Source organism: Neolamprologus brichardi, chromosome 23 (genome assembly GCF_056152115.1).
Source record: "Neolamprologus brichardi isolate AB-2024 chromosome 23, ASM5615211v1, whole genome shotgun sequence".
In the NCBI taxonomy this organism is placed as follows: Eukaryota; Metazoa; Chordata; class Actinopteri; order Cichliformes; family Cichlidae; genus Neolamprologus; species Neolamprologus brichardi.
Window position 1 is genome coordinate 39,800,979 of NC_142125.1, and position 14,129 is coordinate 39,815,107.

The 14,129-nt window shown below is 40.3% G+C and overlaps 2 non-coding genes and 1 pseudogene across 2 annotated transcripts; 2 read left to right on the top strand and 1 right to left on the bottom strand.

Moving 5' to 3' along the window:
- The first annotated feature begins 2,853 nt into the window (after nucleotides 1–2,853).
- LOC148096331 (5S ribosomal RNA) lies at nucleotides 2,854–2,972 on the top strand (annotated as a pseudogene).
- Nucleotides 2,973–5,982: 3,010 nt separating this feature from the next.
- LOC148096332 (5S ribosomal RNA) lies at nucleotides 5,983–6,101 on the bottom strand. Its single transcript, XR_015717286.1, has one exon. It is a non-coding gene; the product is annotated as a 5S ribosomal RNA (ribosomal RNA).
- Nucleotides 6,102–6,420: 319 nt separating this feature from the next.
- LOC148096333 (5S ribosomal RNA) lies at nucleotides 6,421–6,539 on the top strand. The gene has a single exon (XR_015717255.1). It is a non-coding gene; the product is annotated as a 5S ribosomal RNA (ribosomal RNA).
- Nucleotides 6,540–14,129: the final 7,590 nt, after the last annotated feature.

A 14,129-nucleotide genomic window follows, 5' to 3' on the forward strand; every position in this document is an offset into this window, starting at 1 on the left:
ATTCTAACATATAACTTGCTGGGTAATGGGAAACGGGTGGAACAGTTTAAATTTGAAAAGTGTACATGAAAATACAGTATAAAAGGCAAAAACAGAGTTGATATAATGAGCTAATGAGCTTGAGCATCTTTATCTTCAGCACACCCTGAACTCTCTTAGGCACATTTCTTTGGAATTCCTTTAAGTAGTCTTCAGGAATACTTCTCCGGGCTTCTTTAAGGACATTCAGAGCTCTTCTTTCGATATTAGCTGCCTTTTTGTTCCATTCTCTGCCGAGATGATCCCACACGGCTCAGGTCAGTCCATGAATGATGGTGTTTCGATGTGTTTAGTAAGCTGCTGCCAATCAGACACTTTCCAGATGGTATTGCATGGTGCATCAAAGTCTGGTGGTACTTTTCATAATTCCATCAATTTTGATGAAATCCCCAACACCCTGGCTGAAATGCAGACCCAAACTATGACAGAGCTGTACAGTAGTGTATAGGTGGTTGTAGACATATTACCAGCAATTTGAACCAGAAATGTCAAATTTTGGTTCATCAATCCATAAGACCTGCTGCCACTGATTTTCAGTCCAGTTCTTGTGTAATTTGGCATCCCTCAGCCTTTTCTCCCTGTTCCCTTCCTTAATAATGGCTTCTTGACAGCCACCCTTCACTGACACCATGAGATGCAGTTTTGGTGAACACTAGATGGATCAACTGAAGGACCAAGTGCATCTTTCAGGTCCTGTGTCAGGTGTTTGCTGAATTTTTTTTTACATGACTTTCAGGTACTGTTCCTCCACTGTAGATAGATTTTTCAGCCTGTCCCCTTTTTTCTGTCTGTTACTTTTCCAATCCAAAGAAATCAGAGGAAATGGTGTGTTTCTGTGACAGGTTGCTAGTAACAAAGTACCTAAAGATAAAATTTAAAATTGGTTCTTTGCTAAGTTGTGTGTTTTGTATTGTATTTGAAAAAAAAAAAGTTCTCTCTTCCTCTTATGTTTAATATAACCACACTACAGACGGACAAGCGCTTGTTTTTATGCGTTGTCGTTAGCAACAACGACGGTAAAACCACCGGTGTCCGCTTGTTTATCTTCCACATAAACCTTTCATAATAAAGCTCAAGATCCTGTTGAGACTTTTCAAAATAAACGTAATCACGTAAAAGAGTATGCAGAGTGTTTACGGATGAAAAGCAAAAAAGAGCCGTCAGGTGCTAAAAAATAAAGCTTAGACTCAAACGTTAGAACAGGCTTTTCCCCGCAGCACGCCGTGTAATAAATACTCACAAAGAAAACGGCGGCCGTTACAACTTATGGCTAAAAATGTATCGTTTCATACACGCCCAGCTGGAAACACTTTACGCAAGTCGAGCTGCCCGAGATTCACAGAATTTACAGAAAATGTAAAATTTTTGTGATTTATATCGTTATCGGACGATAGATGTCTTATATCGGGATATGAGATTTTGGTCATATCGCACAGCCCTATGATCAGGTACAAGGACTGGACTGAAAATGGGTGAAAAAGCAGTCAATGCCCAAAGAAAAACTTTAAATGACCTTCAGAAAGTCTAAAGAAAGGAAGAAGAAGAACATCTGGCTCAGTACAGAACCGAGGAGAGGCTCAAGACTTATTCACAGATAATCAATCAAATTAATCAAGCTTCATCTCTAAGCAGCCTCCTGGCTGTAAGAGCGTCTCGTTTTTGTCTCATTAACTGTCTGGTGGCGCTCACAGTAGTTTGCTGTGACGGGGTCCTCGAGGACTAATGTTACAGGGAAATCATTAGGAAAGGGCTTTAGACTGAGCTTTACTGAAATCTCAGTTTTCCCCCTATCAGAGTGCCCGTTTTTATTATGTTATTACTGTGTTTTTCGGAAAATAAGGCACTCTAAAAATCAGTCCTTTGGTGTTTCTGGAAATCGACAGTACTCCTTATAATCCGGTTCACCTTATGTCTCTACCAGCTTTGCACATCTACAGACTGAAATCTTTGCCCATTCTTCTTTGCAAAACAGCTCCAGCTCAGTCAGATTAGATGGACAGCGTTTGTGAACAGCAGTTTTCAGATCTTGCCACAGATTCTCGATTGGATTTAGATCTGGACTTTGACTGGGCCATTCTAACACATGGATATGTTTTGTTTTAAACCATCCCATTGTTGCCCTGGCTTCATCTTTAGGGTCGTTGTCCTGCTGGAAGGTGAACCTCCGCCCCAGTCTCAAGTCTTTTGCAGACTCCAAGAGGTTTTCTTCCTGTATTTGGCTCCATCCATCTTCCCATCAACTCTGACCAGCTTCCCTGTCCCTGCTGAAGAGAAGCACCCCCAGAGCATGATGCTGCCACCACCATATTTGACAGTGGGGATGGTGTGTTCAGAGTGATGTGCAGTGTTAGTTTTCCGCCACACATAGCGTTTTGCATTTTGGCCAAAAAGTTCCATTTTGGTCTCATCTGACCAGAGCACCTTCTTCCACATGTTTGCTGTGTCCCCCACATGGCTACTATGAAGCAGAACGCTGTCTTATCCAGCTAACATCAAGGGTCAAGTTATCCTTTGAACCTAATCTGCTCCACAGCAAATCATGTTCCAAATGTGAGAAATGAGATCAACAGGTACAAAATCATCCAAATACAGATACCAAATACTTATTTTCCACCCTGATTTACGAATAAATTCTTTACAAATCCTACCATGTGAATTCATGGATTTTTTTTTTCACATTCTGTCTCTCACAGTTGAAGTGTACCTCTGGTGCAAATTACTGACCTCTGTCATCATTTTAAGTGGGGGAACTTGCACAATCGGTGGCTGACTAAATACTTTTTTGCCCCACTGTATATATATGTATTATATATATATATTTCCCACACCACCCTGAACACGCCCGATCTCGTCTGATCTCGGAAGCTAAGCAGGGTCGGGCCTGGTCAGTACTTGGATGGGAGACCGCCTGGGAATACCAGGTGCTGTAAGCTTTTGCACTTCCACACACAAACTGCAGAGGGCGCTGCTGCTCATGTTTATGCTCACAGGCATGAAAAGTTAGATAAAATCTTTTTTTTATCTTTTTAACATGAGAATATTATATTTCCATCTTGTCTTCCACAGTAATCAGATTAATGATGAGACAAAAGTAGAACAAGGAAAGAATAGGCCGTGTATCTCACGTTTAAACAAAATTGATGTTTTCTGAAAAATCTCACACAGATAAACATTTACAGGAAATTACTTTTCCTTCAAAACAAACATCAAAGAGTCTGTGGTTTTCTTTATTGATTGTACTTGAGTAGAAGCTGTAAAGGAAAATTTCTATTATTCTCATTTAAAGTGTTTAAGTTCTTAAGCACATGCTTAGTTCTGACACTATAATAGACTGTTCAGTGGAAGTTTCTAAACTAGATGAACTTATTTCAGCCCCAGTAGTTGGAGAAGACAACTCCCTATTGCATGAATAATATACCACTGAAATTTATAAAACAGCTTTCAAAAAGAAGTTTGAATTTATTTTGGATTTTCTCAAATGCACACAGTGCCAAAAGCATACACACAGTCAAATCTTTTCATATGAGGTGCTGAAGTTTCTGCACCTCATAACTCAACAAGCCCTATTAACTTCTCATTAGTGATCATGGCTGACTACAAGTGTTAGTTTCTCTTCGCAGCGTAAAAAGGATTAGCTTAAAAGCACTTGTTGGATTGACCAATATTTAGAACAGAAAGTCCAAGGAACTCACCGTAAACCATTTAAGCCATTTTTATTACAGATTCGTTTCAAACAATCGTTTGTAATTACAAGTTGTTTTAATATGTTACCACTTTGCCAAGGATTGGAAGAAGACCAAAGAGTCCCCCTTAGATCAGAGGGAATTTCTTATTACTGTGAACTGAGGATCCCAACCACTTCTGGAAAGACAGCTTTATGGGCAGACTTGACAATGACTGAGCTATATGGCCACAATGACAACAGTATGTTTGGTGTATCAAAGGTGATTCTTTGAAATCTGAGAACACTGTACCAGATGTTAAGCCTGGTGGTGGTAGGATCATGCTCCGGGGCTGATTTGCTGGATGGAATATTAAAGAAGGAGGACTAGTAAAGTGAGTTTACAATCAACCATTGAAACTGATCATCAGTGATAGAAAACTTCTATATTCAATGTTTCTCCAAATCCTCATCCTCGACTTATTAGTAAAAGAAAACAAATTTCATAATATAATATGTTCTGATGACATTCAGTTAGCTTGTGGGGATAGGTTAATTGGATAATCCAAATTGTCACTAGGTGTGAATGTGCGAATGAATGTGAGTGTGAATGGTTGTCTGTCCCTGTGTGTTAGCCCTGCGACAGACTGGCGACCTGTCAAGGGTGTACCCTGCCTCTCGCCCTATGACAGCTGGGATAGGCTCCAGCACCCCCCGCGACCCTGAAAAAGGATAAGCGGAAGCGAATGGATGGATGGACATTCAGTTGGATCTGATTTACACATCGGGTCGTGTTTTCGTAGCGTAAACGCTGGGCGTCCTCTCAGAGCCTACGCTCTATCTGCTATTCGCGAACAGAGATACGCAAGTTTCTCCGTGACTGCAGCTGTCAGTCAAAGCTGTTATGATGACGTTTCACCCCAATTTAACATCACCGCGGTAGGAATTAGAATCAAACTTATGGGAAAGGAGACCCCTTGGACATCAATCAGCGTGATGAGAACTATTGAAAACAAAAGAAAGAATCTTTGGAAAGAGAGAAGAGGCAGTCGTTCCATATATCGGTTGTTAAGCTTAACGTGGGAATGCTTTACAAATATTCAGAGATGAACTTACACACTTGCTTTACTTCTCTCTGGGATAACTTTCTCGGAGATGAAATGCCGGTTTGGTAGCGAGGCTCCAACTGCTCAACCAGACCGCCGACAGATCTCGCACGCCACAGCCACTCTATCACGTGACGCATACTGCTCCAACGTGCAAAGGTTATGAGCTGAGTTACGCCGTGTCGCAAGTTTTGAGAGATGCTTTCGTGATATTTAATGGATCGGATTACATTTTTTATTTCTCTCTGATATCTGATCCAGTAATTTACGTCAGTATCGGACCGATACGTAATATCAGATCGGTTCATCTCTAATTAATAAACTAATATAAGTAACCACTGGTTGCACTGATGTGATTAGACTCTTGTGAGTCATCAATCTCTCAAATGTCCTTCTCTCTCCTCCAGGGAAACATCTTACCGACCAGAGCTGCAAGCCACTTCCTCCAAATATGATGAAGATGTGAGATTTTCAGCAACAGGGACGCTTTCCTGAGTTTCAGGAAATGATTTGTGGTTAAAGTAGCAGGACTGTCGAGCACATTTTTATATTTCAAGGTGCTGTTTTTTTAAAAAGGAAAATATGACAGCCAAAAACAACAACAACCCCCCCAAAACTCCACAACATGCAAACTTCAGTATGAATACTAAGATGAGAGGACAGGGATGCGGTAAAGCTTGCTCATTGGTCCAGTATTGGCCGTATGCCACATACATGATCTGCTGAGACGGTCATTCAGGCTCCATGCAGATGAACTCAACACTTCCTTTGCTTTGTACCCTGTGCAAGTCTGTCAGATCGGTGCATTTATATGAATATGACGCAGTGTTTTATCTTTTTCTGTAAACTATAAACCAAAACTGTTTCTGTTTTTTATAATTATATTAAATTCTTGTTTTTATTTTTTTCTCTAACTTACTTCATGTCTCCATGTTATACTCTGCAATAGTAATGTGATTTGTTCATTTAATCTATTATTGACAGTGAGGTGCTGCTTTAGGTTTTATAGTAGTTACTGTCAAAAGGAAACATAACTTAAATATTCCTTGATTAGCATCTAGGAAATGATCAGCGAGGCGCTTTTGTGCTTCAAGGAAAGCAGGAGGAAACTAGAGACTACAGGAAGGAGTAGTGACAGTTTTAGCGCCGTCTGCAGTTTGTGTGTGGAAGTGCAAAAGCTTACAGCACCTGGTATTCCCAGGCGGTTTCCCATCGAAGTACTGACCAGGCCCGACCCTGCTTAGCTTCCGAGATCAGACGAGATCGGGCGTGTTCAGGGTGGTATGGCCGTAAGCGAAAGCAGAGCTCAGAAACAGCATTTTTATACATGCTGTAGCGACACACGCACACGTTTTCTCTTCTATATAGAAGTTAAAGTCTCCAAACGACAAAAACGTTTGAATTACAAAACACACGGTTCTATAATAATCTAACGTGTGTTATTATGGAGATGTTATTGTGGGAAAAGTATTTTTGCAGCTCAGTGTTGAAGCTACCGTTAACAACGAATAGCTGCATGCTTTCGCTGTAACATATGGAATTTAACACAATACTATATTTGAAACTGTGTGACATTTGCCAAGTATAAAAGGTGTTTTCTAGGGGGCTTCCCTCGCTTACGGCCATACCACCCTGAACACGCCCGATCTCGTCTGATCTCGGAAGCTAAGCAGGGTTGGGCCTGGTCAGTACTTGGATGGGAGACCGCCTGGGAATACCAGGTGCTGTAAGCTTTTGCACTTCCACACACAAACTGCAGAGGGCGCTGCTGCTCATGTTTATGCTCAAAGGCATGAAAAGTTAGATTTCTGGGTAATAAAATATTTTTTCTATCTTTTTAACATGAGAATATTATATTTCCATCTTGTCTTCCACAGTAATCAGATTAATAATGAGACAAAAGTAGAACAAGGAAAGAATAGGCCATGTATCTCACGTTTAAACAAAATTGATGTTTTCTGAAAAATCTCACACAGATAAACATTTACAGGAAATTACTTTTTCTTCAAAACAAACATCAAAGAGTCTGTGGTTTTCTTTATTGATTGTACTTGAGTAGAAGCTGTAAAGGAAAATTTCTATTATTCTCATTTAAGGTGTTTTTGTTCTTAAGCATATGCTTAGTTTCTCTTCGAAGCGTAAAAAGGATTAGCTTAAAAGCACTTGTTGGATTGACCAATATTTAGAACAACAGAAAGTCCAAGGAACTCACTGTAAACCATTTTAAGCCATTTTTATACACTTACAGATTCGGTTCAAACAATCGTTTGTAATTACAAGTTGTTTTAATGTGTTACCACTTGGCCAAGGACTGGAAGAAGACCAAAGAGTCCCCCTTAGATCAGAGGGCCAGAGGTTGCACATAACATTGACTTCTCCTCAGCAGCTGCCCCCAAAATTGCTCTAGATGAACGATTCACGATTGATGCCAGCTGTGCGTTGCCATGTAAATAGTTTGCATTTCATGTGTACTTGTACTTGCTCACTCACATGTACTTGCTAAGTACATGTGAACAGATCTTGAATAAAAAAACAAAACAAAACATACTTTTAATTTCTGTTTTATTGAAACCACTTTACAGAAAGTACAATTATTTACAATGAACTGTACATGCAACACAGCAGTTTTATGAATATTCAACAAGAGCAAGTTTCATTTGGCCCTGGTTTGACAACCACAGTGGGGCACATGTTCACCAAAACACAGCACACCTTAACATTCCTATCAAGCAGTGTTGTGTCTTCACCCTCACATGATATGAGTAACTCCTGTCCACAGCCTCCGTGACATGGTGATTTTGTTGTTGGTCTTCTGTCAGATCTTCATCTATCCGGTCGTTAAGTGATCACGTGACGAATCCTACTTCCGGGCCTAAAGTAGTCTGCGTTTAATATGGCTTTTGTGTTGTTAACATGTTTAATGTTTTGTATTTTCTTCTATTTAATCTCAAAAAGCTCCTAAAACAGTCAGTGATCACTGTTGACCTCCCTCAGCTTTTATTACCGCTAATTATTTATTTAAGCTCAGTTTTTAAAACCTTAGGATGTAACTACAGCCCAGCCCATGCAGCAGTATGTGAATAACTAACCTCGTATTGTGGATGGATTATCTCAGTTGTTCTCCTGGCTGAAGTTTGGTCCTTTTACAGTATCCTGCCATGCGATTACATTTGTTCCTGACCACCGAGAACACTCACATTAACTTTTATCGAGTGGGAAAAAAGTTAGCTTGTTTATATTATGCTAACATAGCTGTGTCGCTAGCGGTCACGTAGCACATCATATACCAGCTAGCCAAACTTCAGTAACCCTACAAACGTCACTGCTGTTTAGTTTTCTGTCTTCATTTATGTTGGAAGTGATAACAGAGCTGTACGTTTTAATTTGTTTCCAAAACCCCGCAGTCAGGACATGCTATATTGTATTTAGATAGAAGCTAGCGAGCTAACTTCCTGCTAACTTCTAACTCCGTTAAATAAATAAATTCCGTTTTCATGGATGCCTGGATGTTAAACTCAATTGTTACACCTGGTAGAGCAGAACGCTGATCATTTTATTAAAGATGAAAGAATTTAGACAGTTTTTCAACTCTCAGTAATGCCATAGTGATCGTTTGATATATGGACCTGCAGCGGAGTTTAGGCCCAGAACGGCTAGTGACGTCAGACTTAACGACGGGATTACTTCTGCACGGGGCACACCTTCAGACTCTGCAGCTGCATAACGAAAGCCTGTAAGATAAAATTAGTGTATACACATAAGGTAAATGTATACCAGTATTCCAGGTGCGTGATTCATCTGAAAGTTATGTGCAGATTAGCGTACAATGAGCGCAATTTTGTATGTTTTTGGGTGCTATTTTTCGCTTTCGTTGCACTCGCCTTGTCCGAGTCTCACCGTTGCAATCCAAGCCTGACGTCTTCGTTTAGTAATATCGGATACATGAGATCCCTCCCGTTGCCTCCAGGAGAGGAAACGATGAAATGAGAGCCCATTTTCCAGCTTCTTGCCTTCCCTATTGTGTGATCTAACGTTGCAACCGACAACACAGTACCTACAACCATAGCTGACGTTTCCGTGTGCTTTGTTTGGCCTACTGGCATGGTGGGAGGGGGCGTGGCTCCAAAGCCCTGATGTCTGGCTCCGCCTCTGCTCAGCTAGTGCCTGATAGTGATGTGTGATACCACTGATTTCCTTTACCAAGTAATACCAAGTAATATTCAGGGTGGTATCGACGATACTGATCCGATACCGATACTTTGTACAAAAACTTATTTTATTTATTGTATCTCAAATTATAGCATCATAATGATTACAGGACATCAGATTACTTGTTCTTATCACTTAATAATGCAGAGTTCATCTTATAGAAATAAAAAAACTGAAGTTGTGCGCTATTTGAACACCTTGCCTGCCTGCAGCACTAAAGGACTCCGTGAGAGAGTAAATTAAATTTAACTTTATTAATCCCTCGGGAGGGTTCCTCCGGGGTTTTCACACAGCTGAATAAACAGAAAATGATTAAACAAAGTGTGAGACGGTCGAGAGTTTACGTCAGCGCCCGGTTATATTTTAGATAGCAAGGAGCAGACGGCAGTTTCAATCCACCGAGGGAGCTCGTGACGTATACCCGGCTTTCTTTAGACCGCGAAGGCCGGGTCCTCAGGTGGAAGCAGCCTCTGAATTTGGACACTCCCGCTGTTTCCGGGCCGGCCAATAATAATGGTGACATTTAATGTATTTTATCCGATAAATAAACCCTGTAAAATGTATTTACCCCCCACAGCCCTTTTCAATGTGGCCACAACACCTCACTCTTGGAGCACTTTTTTGCCACATGTATCGCAAACCACATCTCAGCTGTTTGTGGAGGTAAAATACGTCCGCACATGACTCCAATTACGCTCAGCCATTGTTGTGAGTGCGCACGCCAGTGGCTGCGAGACATTTATACAGCCTTCCTTCCTTCCTAGTTCCTTTGAATGTAGACAATCCGAATGTTATAGTTTCTTTCCACTGCGTTCCTGTTAATGATAAACTACAAATTTACTCTAAATTACTAAAATATCGATATTTTAGTGTGAGAATCGATTCTAGAACATAAATGATTGGTATCAGAGGAATCGATATTTCAGGATCGATCCGCACATCACTAGTGCCTGAGCTCGGATCATAGCGAAATTAGGGGGAATTTAGGACTGTGCGCTATGTGCTTCGAATATTGTGTGTCGTTTTTGTTTTACACAGTTGTCAGTCAGGCATCTAACTATGAAACAAATTACACTCCAAAAGACCCCGGGCTTCTGAAACAACAACCCGGGCTTAAGCCCAGTAAGCCACCTCCCGCTCCGCTGATGTCGTGAACACAGCAGACCTGAGGCAAGTGAACTAAGAGGTTATTTATTATTAATGACTGAACAGGGACGGCCAGTTTTCTCCCTAATATTATAATGCTAATGTATATCAGAGAGCTGTTAATAGAATTTAAAGCACATTAAAAACAAAAATGTATCTTTGTGGGAGTCATTTCAAATTAAGAGACATGGCCATCATTAACATCACAGGGTGCTTGTGCATAGAAACACATCAACAATCAACAGAAAGGTAACCACGTCTTTGCGTGCTAGCTCCTTGGAGGGAGCCCAAGGGGGGTCTTCTTTAATAGTGGCTCAGATTTGGGATCTATTTGGCAAGGCGCAAATAGATCTTTTTGCTTCCAGGATAAATACTCACTGCCCCCTGTTCTTCTCCATAATCGACCACGATGCACCCTTGGGCTTGGACGCACTAGCGCACCAATGGCCAGACGTGCTCCTGTATGCATTTCCCCCAGTGGAAATGATATCTCCAGTTCTAGAGAGAGTGCGTTGGCAGTTCCTCTCTCTGATTCTAGTGGACCCTTGGTGGCCCACAAGGCCGTGGTATGCAGAGACAATCAGCCTGCTAGCAGCGGGTCCTTGGCAGCTTCCTCTCCGCAGGGACTTCCTCTCTCAGGCGGGAGGAGAAGTGGTTCACCTGGATCTGTGGCACCTTCATGATTACCTGCTGAGAGGTTAAACTTGATTGCTAAGGGTTTGCCACCTAGTGTGATAGCGACAATTCAGAGCGCTAGGGCCTCATCTACTAGAGGCTTGTACACTTACAAATGGCGAGCCTTCGAGCAATGGTGCCAGGACTGCCACACTCTCCCATTTCAGTGCTCTATTGTGGATATGTCTGTGAAGGTTCTCAGTCATCCAGGTCATCGTAGTCAAGAAGCTTCTTCAGTTCTGAAGAACCTCTCCGGATGAGAGGTGAAACATCTTCAAGCAATCTAAAGAAGTCCAGACGCTTTTCTTTCCAAGCTTCTTAGACCTCTATTGTGGATGTTTTGACAGGAGCTGTGGGAAAAGGGCCTTTCATCTACGACAATTAAGATTTATTTAGCAGCTATATCTGCTTGTCATATTAGCTTTGACGGGGTGACACCAGGTGCAAATTCCCTTGCCATACGTTTTCTGAAAGGGGTTCGCCGGCTGAGACCTGTGCTTAAGTCCAGTGTCCTTGCTTGGGACTTGTCTTTGGTGCTGGAGGCCCTTTGTAGCCCCCCGTTTGAACCCATTGAGTCTGTGGATATGAAATTTCTTTCATATAAGACTGCATTACTTCTCGCTTTGGCTTCGGTAAAGCGAGTGGGTGACCTTCATGCGCTGTCTGTGCATCCGTCCTGCACACAGTTCTCTCCTGATGGCCACAAGGTCGTATTACATCCAGATGCTGCCTATTTTCCCAAGATCATGCCGGTATCTTATAGCTCAATGGAGTTTGAGTTGCTGAGCTTTTTCTCCCCTCCTTTTGCATCTGAGGAGCAGAGAAGTGATGTGTTGGTCGCGAACAAAATGGCTCTTAGAGCCGGATCTTTGACGTGAACGACGCGAGCCGGCTCCTTATCGCAAGCTGTGTTTTTTTTTTTCTTTCTCTCACCCTCTCTCCCACTTTCTTCCCGCTTCACTCCGCACGCGAGCCTTGTGCTTTGCGCTGGGCAGAGGGGGGAGGGGCGGTAGTTACACTCTCAGTAGCACAGGAACAGAGCGGGAGGGAGAGAGAGAGAAAGAGAGCCAGAGACAACAACTTCACATTAGAAAGGTATAGTAATCATCCACAACTATTTTCAGTTGTGGATGATAAAGGATTCAGAAAGTTTATTCATGCAGGCCCATATGACAGAGAATATGCATGTTCTTTTTGTTTTCATATTTTAATTTATATTTAATTGTGTTGTGGTTTGCAGTGTTTTGTGTTGTTTCACTTTAAATTAGTTTAAAAGAAAAAAGCTGAAAATTTAAACAGTTAAAAATTGAAATGTGAATAGTTGATTTTTGTATAAATTATTTATTTATTATATTTTATGTGGAGTGAATAAATAAAAGTATATTTACGGTGACCCCTACAGACAAAGTACGTACAAAAGACAACAGAAGTGCTCCAGGATGCTAGGGGGCAGTGTTGAGCTTTTGTTACCTCGTGGCTACACAAGCCAGCAAGTACCAACGACCAGATTTGGTGTGTGGTAATAACAAGTAAATGAACTTTTTTTTTTAATTATTTGAATATATATGAGTGCTTGTGTATAAATACACAAACAATACACATATGCTTTCAATTGTGTAATTTAGGTGATTTAGGTAGCTCTGTTTTGGAAGTTCAGTTCATGCTAGCAATGTGTTTTGGAATTTGTAAGTAAAATAGTCGGTTTGTTTGTTTATTTCTGAAACGTTTTACCATTTGAACATGCTCACACATTAAAACACATTTAAAATACACATTTAATATGACAAACTGGATGATCCCAGTTGGATGAACCAAAACAACAACTGGTAAAGATGTATTACTTTTACCTCTTTCTTCAGTTAGCAGAGTGATTTGTTGTGCAGTGCAGTGTTTGGTGGGAGTCGGCTCTCTGACGCAGGGATCAATGAAGATCTTCAGGGAAGGAAATTCTCTGAAATGTCAGATTAATTGCTATAAGTTAATAAACTAAATGGGTGAATGAACAGCAGCTGCATGTAAGATCAGTTTGAATGAAGATGAATATTTGTTTAAACAGATATTATGTAAAGTTGACTGTATATGATACATGCAAGTAAAATATGAAAAATAGGCATGTTAGGAAAGTAAAAAGTCAACATGCATCTAAAAGCTGACATGTTTTTTTTTGGAACAAACGAAGTGAAGCAGCCAAATACTTGTGAGCAATTAGGAGGATCAGCCCACCTGCTGCACCTGAACCAGTTGACTAGCACTCTAATTTCTTAGCTCCAGGTTTTACTTCCACTGCATCATTCTATCTGATGTGTTTCTGCCATGTCTGCCACATCTATTGGAGCTCACAATAGAAACGTCAAACATTTAGGTGTTGAGGTCAGTTGGCCTGTTTACAATGTTGACAACAGCAAATAGAACTTTTTTAAAACTTTGTTTTTCTCTACTTGTGTTACAAAAGATAACATATTATATTCATTATAATTATAATTTAAGTTTAAATAAAGTTTTAATTTCTTTATATTTTTTATTATATTAGTAATGAGGTTTGTTTAGCTTTGCACCAAAATAGATTGTAGAAATAGGCTTTAAAATGCACTCAAGTACATTTTAGAGATTTTATTTTCCTCACTTTTGAGTAAAGAAGTTGAATCAGTTTAATCTCAAAGTTTACTACACTAATTTTAACCCAAGCACATGTACTTGTACTTAAATGATAAAAATATGGGTTTTTTTTTTTTTTTTTTACCATATCTGCACTCATGAGAAATTGGACAAACTAACATCTTTTTAAATATAAACATTGTTTTAAATACTCGGATGAAAAAGTTAATCGTGACCTGAAGTTTTATTACACTCAAGTAAAAGATTATGCAAAAGTAAAGAGACATAAAATCAAAGTTAAAATATAACAAGTCTAAAGACTGACCTGTGTCGAGCTGAGGATCACTCAAAAAGGACCATGAAAGAAAGCCAAGGGACAAGAGTAAAAAAGATCAGTGATTTCCATGTCAGCCCTTTTTATACTTCACAACTGCCTTAGCCATATATAGATTCAGCGCACATAGCAGCAGCTTAGCAACCACATTTCCTGTCAACTTCGTGTCTTTGAGCCCACATATGGCATATATACATCAACATGCAGCGCTACACAAACATGACTGCAAAACAACAATTTATAAGCAGTTTGTCTGCATGGCCAAATATGTAAAGATATGAGTCTCTGTCTGTGTACAGTTTTACACATGTTTGGTTTAATACTTAATAGCAAAAGCTCGTGAATTTTTAATTAATGCACGAAA